The sequence below is a fragment of the Salvelinus sp. IW2-2015 genome, unplaced genomic scaffold, assembly GCF_002910315.2.
Source record: "Salvelinus sp. IW2-2015 unplaced genomic scaffold, ASM291031v2 Un_scaffold1294, whole genome shotgun sequence".
Lineage (NCBI taxonomy): Eukaryota > Metazoa > Chordata > Actinopteri > Salmoniformes > Salmonidae > Salvelinus > Salvelinus sp. IW2-2015.
This window is the reverse complement of record NW_019942822.1, coordinates 5,090-14,633: the sequence shown is the minus strand read 5'-3', so window position 1 is coordinate 14,633 and position 9,544 is coordinate 5,090.

Genomic DNA, 9,544 nt, shown 5'->3' with positions numbered 1-9,544 from the left:
TTACAATCTAAATCTGATACCTCACTGTCTGTCTCTTTGACTGATACTGATTTTAAAACTGGTCTGGTAGTCTACTAAATATTTGTACTATACATTTTTCTCTCTCCAAGCAACACTTTTATAATTTGTCATTTCAAATAATGAAACATCCATTTATGAATAGATATGGCAGGTTTTAGGACGCTGATGTATCTGAAAATGTTAAAAAGTTATACTGCCACTATTTTCACACCAAAGAATAGCAGTGTGATTTTAATATGATTTGACTCTTTGCAGGCTGTCAGGCTTGTCTAGTCACAGAGGAAGGCTTGTCTTCTCTGGTCTCAGCTCTGAGGTCAAAACCCCTCACACCTGAGAGAGCTGGACCTGAGCTACAATCACAGGAGACTCGGAGTCAGACTGCTCTCTGCTGGCTGAGATCCACACTGCAGACTGGAGAAAACTCAAGTATGTAGAGGGTTTTATGTCAATGTTCATATCAGACATGTTTGACTTATCAGGCTAGTTAAGACAAACATTCTACCACCAGTTGGACAAAGTTATATCCTGACTGTGTGTATGTGTGTGTGTGTTTGGTGTGTCAGTGTGTTGTGTTTGTATGTCCAGCGTGTGTGTGGTGTCCAGTGTATGTGTGTGTGTCCTCTCAAACACAGACTGGAACACACACAATAGACACAGACCACACAATAGACACACACACACACGCTGACATACAAACACCCACACAGGACAAAAGCTGTTGCCCAATACCTTGCACAGCAGTCGTTTCACCACAGGAAGCTGGGGTTGTTACAGTTAATGAACTGGATATTCTATGTTCATTATACATATCAATCACACTAACAAAAGGGTTCATTGATCATTATATTGAATAAATATTGAATATGCATTGATTTTCACATTATTATACAAAATGACCAACAATTCTAGAGCGGAAGATGATCTATATGTTGTTGAGAGAATAAACCAAATGCATCTGCCATTGTCCTTCTACACTACTGTTTAAATAACAGTGTGTTTGTGAAGTCATGATGATCTCTTTGCACGCTGTCAGGCTGTGAGTCACAGAGGAAGGCTGTGCTTCTCTGGTCTCAGCTCTGAAGTCAAACCCCTCACACCTGAGAGAGCTGGACTGAGTAAAATGACCTGAAGGATTCAGGAGTGAAGCTGCTCTCTGCTGGACTGGGGAATCCCCACTGTAAACTGGAGACTTTGAGGAGTTATTCCTGTAGTTGGTCAACAAGTGATAACTGTTCACCAGATCCACATGTGTTTACCAGAACACATATCCACACCATATGTGTTTGGACAGTGAAGCTTACAGTTTTACATTTGGTGCTATGCTCCAGCATTTGGATTTGATTATAATGTTTCATATTAGGTGACAGTACAGAATGTCACCTTTTATTTGAGGTTAAGGTGAGAGGTTAGATGTTTTGTTGTAGCTCTGTTATTGGTAATGGTGAGAGATATCATGTTTTGTTGTAGCCTCTGTTATTGGTAATGGTGAGAGGTTAGTATGTTTGTTGTAGCCTCTGTTATTGGTAATGGTGAGAGGTTAGCATGTTTGTTGTAGCCTCTGTTTGGTAATGGTGAGAGGTTAGCATGTTTTGTTGTAGTCTCTGTTATTGGTAATGGTGAGAGGTTAGCATGTTTTGTTGTAGTCTCTGTTTTTGGTGATGGTGAGAGGTTAGCATGTTTTGTTGTAGTCTCTGTTATTGGTGATGGTGAGAGGTTAGCATGTTTTGTTGTAGTCTCTGTTATTGGTAGCGTGAGAGGTTAACATGTTTTGTTGTAGCCTCTGTTATTGTAATGGTGAGAGGTTAGCATGTTTTGTTGTAGCCTCTGTTATTGTCATGGTGAGAGGTTAACATGTTTTGTTGTAGCCTCTGTTATTGGTATGGTGAGAGGTTAGCATGTTTTGTTGTAGCTCTTGTTATCGGTATTGGTGAGAGGTTAGCATGTTTTTGTTGAAGCCTTCTGTTATCGGTAATGGTGAGAGGTTAGCATGTTTTGTTGTAGCCTCTGTTATTGGTAATGGTGAGAGGTTAGCATGTTTTTGTTGTAGCCTCTGCTATTGTAATGGTGAGAGCTTAGCATGATTTGTTGTAGCCTCTGTTATTGGTAATGGTGAGAGGTTAGCATGTTTTGTTGTAGCCTCTGTTATTGGTAATGATGAGAGGTTAGCATGTTTTGTTGTAGCCTCTGTTATTGGTAATGGTGAGAGGTTAGCATGATTTGTTGTAGCCTCTGTTATTGTAATGGTTAGAGGTTAGCATGTTTTGTTGTAGCCTCTGTTATTGGTAATTGTGAGAGGTTAACATGTTTTTGTTGTAGCTTCTGTTATTGGTAATGGTGAGAGGTTACCATGTTTTTGTTGTAGTCTCTGTTAATGGTAATGGTGAGAGGTTGGCATGTTTTGTTGTAGCCTCTGTTAGAGGTAATGGTGAGAGGTTACATGTTTTGTTGTAAGCTCTGTTATTGGTAGAGGTTAGCATGTTTTGTGTAGCCTCTGTAACTTTCTCACTCATTATTATTCATGATTCATTCATGATCTTTCTCAATCATGGCAGTCACACGCTTGACGTAGTCATTGTGTTCAAAGAATGTGGGACCAAATACTAAACTTTTGAATAATTTAACTCACTTTAAGTGAATTGGTCAGAAAAACGTAGTACTTCTTCAAATGATGGGACTATATACATAAAGTGCTTTCATTTCTAAATGGTGAAACAGATATGTATTAAAAATACCCTCAAAATAAAGGTGACATTATATACTGTCACCTCATATGAAACATTGATCTCAAATCCAAAATATTGGAGTATAGAGCCACATTTAAAATGTTAGCTTCACTGTCAAAATAGATATGGTGTGGACTGTATACTCAATACAATCTAAATCTGACACCTCACTATCTGTCTTTTGACTGATACTGCTTTTTAAACTGGTCTGGTCAGTCTACTCAAATATTTGTACTATACATGTTTCTATCTACAAGCAACACTTTGATATTTGTCATTTCTAATAATGATACATGAATTTATGAATAGATATGTGGCAGGTTTCAGGACACTGATGTATATCAAAATTTAGAAAAAAATATACTGCCACTATTTTCACCACCAAAGAATATAGGTGTGATTTTAATATGATTTGACTCTTTGCAGGTTGTCAGGCTGTCTAGTCACAGAGGAAAGCTGTGCTTCTCTGGTCTCAGTTCTCAGTTCAAACCCCTCACACCTGAGAGAGCTGGACCTGAGTAACAATGACCTGAAGGATTCAGGAGTGAAGCTGCTCTCTGCTGGACTGGGGAATCCCCACTGTAAACTGGAGACTCTGAGGTCAGTATTCCTGTAGTTGGTCAACAAGTGATAACTGTTCACCAGATCCACATGTGTTTACCAGGCACACATAGTCCACACATATGTGTTTGGACAGTGAAGCTTACAGTTTTACATTTGGTGCTATGCTCCAGCATTTTGGATATGAGATAGAATGTTTCATATTAGGTGACAGTACAGAATGTCACCTTTTATTTGAGGTTATGGTGAGAGGTTAGCATGTTTTGTTGTAGCCTCTGTTATTGGTAATGGTGAGAGGTTAGCATGTTTTGTTGTAGTTTCTGTTGTTGGTAATGGTGAGAGGTTAGTATGTTTTGTTGTAGCCTCTGTTATTGGTAATGGTGAGAGGTTAGAATGTTTTGTTTGTAGTCTCTGTTATTGGTAATGGTGAGAGGTTAGCATGTGTTGTTGTAGCCTCTGTTATTGGTAATGGTGAGAGGTTAGCATGTTTTGTTGTAGCCTCTGTTTTGGTAATGGTGAGAGGTTAGCATGTTTTGTTGTAGCCTCTGTTATTGGTAATGGTGAGAGGTTAGCATGTTTGGTGTAGCCTCTGGTATTGGTACTTAAAACTTTTCTCAATAGGGGGTCGCTATTTCCACTTTGTAAAAAATCGTTCCCAAATTAAACTGCCTCGTACTCAATTCTTGCTCGTACAATATGCATATTATTATTACTATTGGATAGAAACACTCTCTAGTTTCTAAAACCGTTTGAATTATATCTGTGAGTAAAACAGAACTCATTTTGCAGCAAACTTCCTGTCAGGAAGTGAGAAATCTGAAATCGAGGGCTCTGTTCCAGGGTCAGTTTATTAATTTGCATGGAATCTATGGGTCTACATGCACTGCATACGCCTTCCACTAGATGTCAGTAGGCAGTGAGAGTTGGAATGGGGTGTCTAGATAGATCTGAGGTCTTGGAACGGTCTGGTCTTTTCACCGTTTGGCTTGACGCGAGAGGGACCTCAGCATGGCGTTCAGAAAAGCTTTCGTTTTAGAAGTTAGATATTTCCGGCTCTGATTTTATTTGATATATGTGTTAAAAACATCATAAACTAGTTATATTAAACCGACTTATAGCAGTTTATATCAGTTGATTGCGATTTTCGGTATATTGTTTGTTTTGCGTTATTGTGAGTTGGACACTTCCGTGCCGCATGGCCATCTTTGTTAGCTAAATCGACAGATGAAGACGACATTCTACAACCCAACAACGATTATTCTGGAAAAAGGACACCTTGTACAAGATTCTGATGGAAGCTCATCAAATAGTAGGAAGCATTTATGATATTATTTCGTATTTCTGTCGAAAATGTTTAGACTATATTCCGCCCAGATTTCGGGCGCTGTCTCGCTATAACGTAAGCTGTATGTCGTAATAAGGTTATTTTTCAAAATCTAACACAGCGGTTGCATTATCTTTTCTCAATAGGGGGTGCTGTTTACACTTTGTAGGAATTTCGTTCCCAAATTAAACTGCCTCGTACTCAATTCTTGCTCGTACAATATGCATATTATTATTACTATTGGATAGAAAACACTCTCTAGTTTCTAAAACCGTTTGAATTATATCTGTGAGTTAAACAGAACTCGAGTTGGAGCAATTTTCCTGTGAGGAAGTGAGAAGTCTGAAATCGAGGTCTCTGTTCCAGGGTCGGTTTATAAATTCCCTTGTAAGCTATGGGGCTACATGCACTGCATACGCCTTCCCCTAGATGTCAGTAAGCGGTGAGACTTTGAATGGAGTGGATAGCACCATCTGGGGGAGTATAAAGGCTCTTGGAACGGAAGGACCAACCTTTTCGACGCTGGGCCTGACGCAGCAGGGACACCAGCATGGCGTCCTGAAAAGCTTTCGGTTTAGCAGTTCTATATCTCCGGCTCTGATTTAATTTGTTTTTTTGTCTTAAAAACTTCACAAGGTAGTTAATTTAAACCGACTTATATCAGTTTATATCAGTTTATTGCGATTTTCTGGAGTTTCTTTGTCAGGCGTTATCGTGAGTTGGGCACCTCTCCGGTACATCGCTAGCGTTAGCTGCTAATTCTACAGGAGTAGAGGATATCTTTCAACCAAAAGACGATTGTTCTGGACAAAGGACCACTTGCCCAAGATTCTGATGTAAGCTCATCAAAAGGTAAGAGCTATTTATGATGTTAATTGGTATTTCTGTGGAAGAATGTAAAATTATTAGTCCGCCATTAATTTCGACATGGTCTCGCTGTAACGCACGCTGTATGTCGAGTAACGTTAATTTTTAAAATCTAACACAGCGGTTGCATTAAGAACTAATGCATCTTTCATTTGCTGTCCAACCTGTATTTTTTAGTCCAGTTTACGATTAGTTATCGATTAGATTAGGTGCCTCTCCAAGATGGCGCCGGCCAGATTGCCTGAAATATTGCTACTAATCACATTGTATAACCACGATTTGTGCCGCTAAATATGCACATTTTCGAACAAATCCTATATGCATTGTGTAATATGATGTTACAGGACTGTCATCTGATGTAGTTTATCAAGGTTAGTAAAAAATTATATATCTTTTGCTGGATTGTTACGATCGCTAACCTTTGCTGCTGGTAAATTGCTTGTGTTTCTGGCTATTGTGGTAAGCTAATATAATGCTATATTGTGTTTTCGCTGTAAAACACTTAAAAAATCTGAAATATTGGTTGGATTCACAAGATGTTGGTCTTTCATTTGCTGTACGCTGTGTATTTTTCAGAAAAGTTTTATGATGAGTAATTAGGTATTTGACGTTGGTCTCTGTAATTATTCTGCCACGCCGCACGCCCCCACGCTCCTCCCACCACACCTCTAGCCCACTAGATCGCAGTCCCGTCCTTCGGCGAGCTCTGTTTAGCCAGACCACCGCCCTACCTCCGAAACTCTCAGCCCACTGGAACTGAGCCCTCCGTCTTGCGCCACGACCGCTTGCTTTAGCCAGACACGCCCTCCCTACTAAACTCTCTCAGCCCCCACCCTACGCACTCAGTCCGTCTTGGGCCACGTTGTTTCAGCAGCCACAGCTCCTCTCAAAACTCCTACGCCCACTAGACTGCAAGCCCTCCGCCTCTTGGGCAGTTGTCTTAGCCCAGCCCCAGCTCTCTAACCACCCTCATGTCCTCCAGATGCAGTCTTCATTGGCCGAGTTGTTCGTAGCAGCCCAAGCGCTGCCCTCTAACACTCTAGTCACGTAGCATGAGCGTCATCGTCTTGGGAGTTCTTACCGCAGCACCAACGTTCCCCTAACCGCGTCCTACGCCCACTAGCATGACGCCCTCGGTCCTAATGGGAGGCTCTGTTTACGCACGACACCCTCCCTAAAGCCCTCAGCCACTAGATGCAGTCGTTTGGGAAGTTGGTTTGGCAGCCAGCTCCTCTAAACCTCTAGCCTACACGCATGAGTCTTCCTTTGGGTGTGTTTAGCAGCCAGCTCCTCTACACTCACTACGCTACTAGATCGAGGTCGTTTGGGAGTTGTTTAGCAGCCAGTTCCTCTAAAACTTCTGCCACTAGATGGTCCGTTTGGGAGTTGTTTAGACACCAGCTCCTCTAAACCTCTAGCCACTAGAATGGAAGGTCGTTTGGGGAGTTGGCTTTTAGCCACGCAGCTCCTCTAAACCTACTTAGCCACGTCTAGATGAGTTTTTGGGAGTTGTTTAGGCAAGCACAGCGTTCCTCTACAACACCTCTAGCCACGCTAGATGAGTGCTTTGGGAGTTGTTTAGCAGACAGTTTCTCTCTAAACCTCATAGCCACTAGATGAGTCGTTTTGGGAGTTGGTTTTAGCAGACCAGCCGGCTCTCTAACCTCTTAGCCAGCTAGATGCAGTCGTTTTGGGAGTTTGTTTAGCGACAGCAGCTCTCCTCAAACAAGCTCTAAGCACTAGTGAGTCCTTTTGGGAGTTGTTTAGGCAGCGCTCCTCTAAAACGCCATAGATGCTTTGGAGGTTCACTACTACCTCTAGGCCACTGATGATCGTTGGATTGTTGCAGACAGCTCTTAACTCGCTGACGGAGTTTACCACTCTCAATCTATTCTTTTATGCGCAGCTCCACTGCATGTGTCTCAGGCACTTTCCTTATTTAAGTGGACATACACCTTGTTGAAACACACTTTTTGGCCATGTCTTTGACTTCCTCAAACTCAAATTCTTCATCCAATTTTACTGAGCTCATCTAGTTGTAGCTGAGTCAAATACACGTGCCTTGGTTGTTTTCAAGTAGCATCATCATTTTGAATGTCATTCTGTTTTTTTCGTCATTTTTCCATTGGTTGAAATCTGATACAAGTGACAGGTCAGCTGACCCGTTGTACTAGAAAGTGTAGCTGGTTCAGAGTTCTGCAAGTTGGACAAGTTCTGGTGTTTTCCTTTGGCTTTTCCTGCTCGTCCAATGACGGATTGAGTGTGTGGATACCAGTTTTCTCTGTCCGTGTATTTAACAGTTTGTCCAGTTTTTCAGATTGGAACAAACCATGTTGTCTTAACACATGTGTGGCTGTTGTTTGAATGTTTTCCTCATTTGAACCCCTCAACAGTATTACCTGTGGCAATGGTTTGAAGGTTCTGCTCCCATTTCCTGTGTCAGTTTCAGTGTCATATCAATTGGATGCGACATCTGTAGGTTTGTGTCTGTTAATGTGTCCTTTCTTCTCATTTTCAGTAGGAGGCTGATTCTCAGCAACAGCCCCTCATCTTGTTGATAATTTACTTTCCATAATCCTGAGTGATGCACCTTAAAAATTCGTTTAACTTCTACTTGTTACTCTTCCCCGGATCCGGGAGCACCTCATCAGTAAAAAAAGCTGACTAGCAGATGCCTAGCAAGCGCGCCAACAAGAGTAAATACTAGCATATAATATCATGAAATCACAAGTCCAAGACAAGGATGAAAGAACACATCTTGTGAATCCAGCCATCAATTTCTGATTTTTAAAAATGTTTTACAGGGAAAACACAATATGTATTTCTATTAGCTAACCACGATTAGCAAAAGACCCACCGCAATATTTTCACAAAAAAATTACTGCCATAGGTAGCTATCCACAAATTCACCAAATAAAGATATAAATAGTCACTAACCAAGAAACACTTCATGCAGATGACAGTCTGATAACATATTTATTGTATACAGTATGTTTTGTTCGGAAAATGTGCATATTTCAGGTATAAATCATAGAGTTTTACATTGCAGGCCAGCACATCACAAGTCTCACCAAAGCAGCTAGAATAACTACAGAAACCAACGTGAAATCCTAAATACTCCATCATAAAACATTTATGAAAAATACACGGTGTACAGCAAATGAAAGAAAACACATCTTGTGAATCCAGCCAATATTTCAGATTTTAAGTGTTTTACAGCAAAAACACAATTTAGCGTTATATTGCTTAACAAAATAGCCTACCACACAACCGCGAACCGCATTGATTCAGGCACGTTAGCGATAGCGAATAAACCAAGCAAATATATAAATTTTTTCACTGACCTTCTCAACTTTATCAGATGACAGTGCTATAACAATCAATATTACACAATACATATATGGTTTGTTCGAAATGTGCATATTTATCGTACAATTCGTGGTTGAACCAATGTGAATACTAGCCAAAAAGCACAAAATAATCCGGATATATTCTGACACTCAACATCATCTAATCAAGTAACTAATCATACATTACTAAAAAATACAGGTTGGACAGCAAATGAAAGATACACTATTCTTAACTTCTAATGGCCTATCCCGGATCCCGGGAGCACCCCCATCAGTAAAAAAAGCTGAGTAGCATAGCCTAGCATAGCGTCACAAGTAAATAACTAGCATCTAAATATCATTAAATCACAAGTCCAAGACACCAGATGAAAGATACACATCTTGTGAATCCAGCCATCATTTCTGATTTTTAAAATGTTTTATAAGGAAGACACAATATGTAATCTATTAGCTAACCACGATAGCAAAATACAACTTTTTTTTCCCACCATTTTTTTCCTGCATAGGTAGCTATCACAATTTTCGACCAAATAAAGATATAAATAGCCACTAACCCAAAACAACTTCATCAGCATGACAGTCTGATAACATTATTTATGGTATAGCATATGTTTTTGTTAGAAAATGTGCATATTTCAGGTATAGAATCACAGTTTCTACATTGCAGCTGCAATCTGAAAATAGTGCCGAAGCAGCCT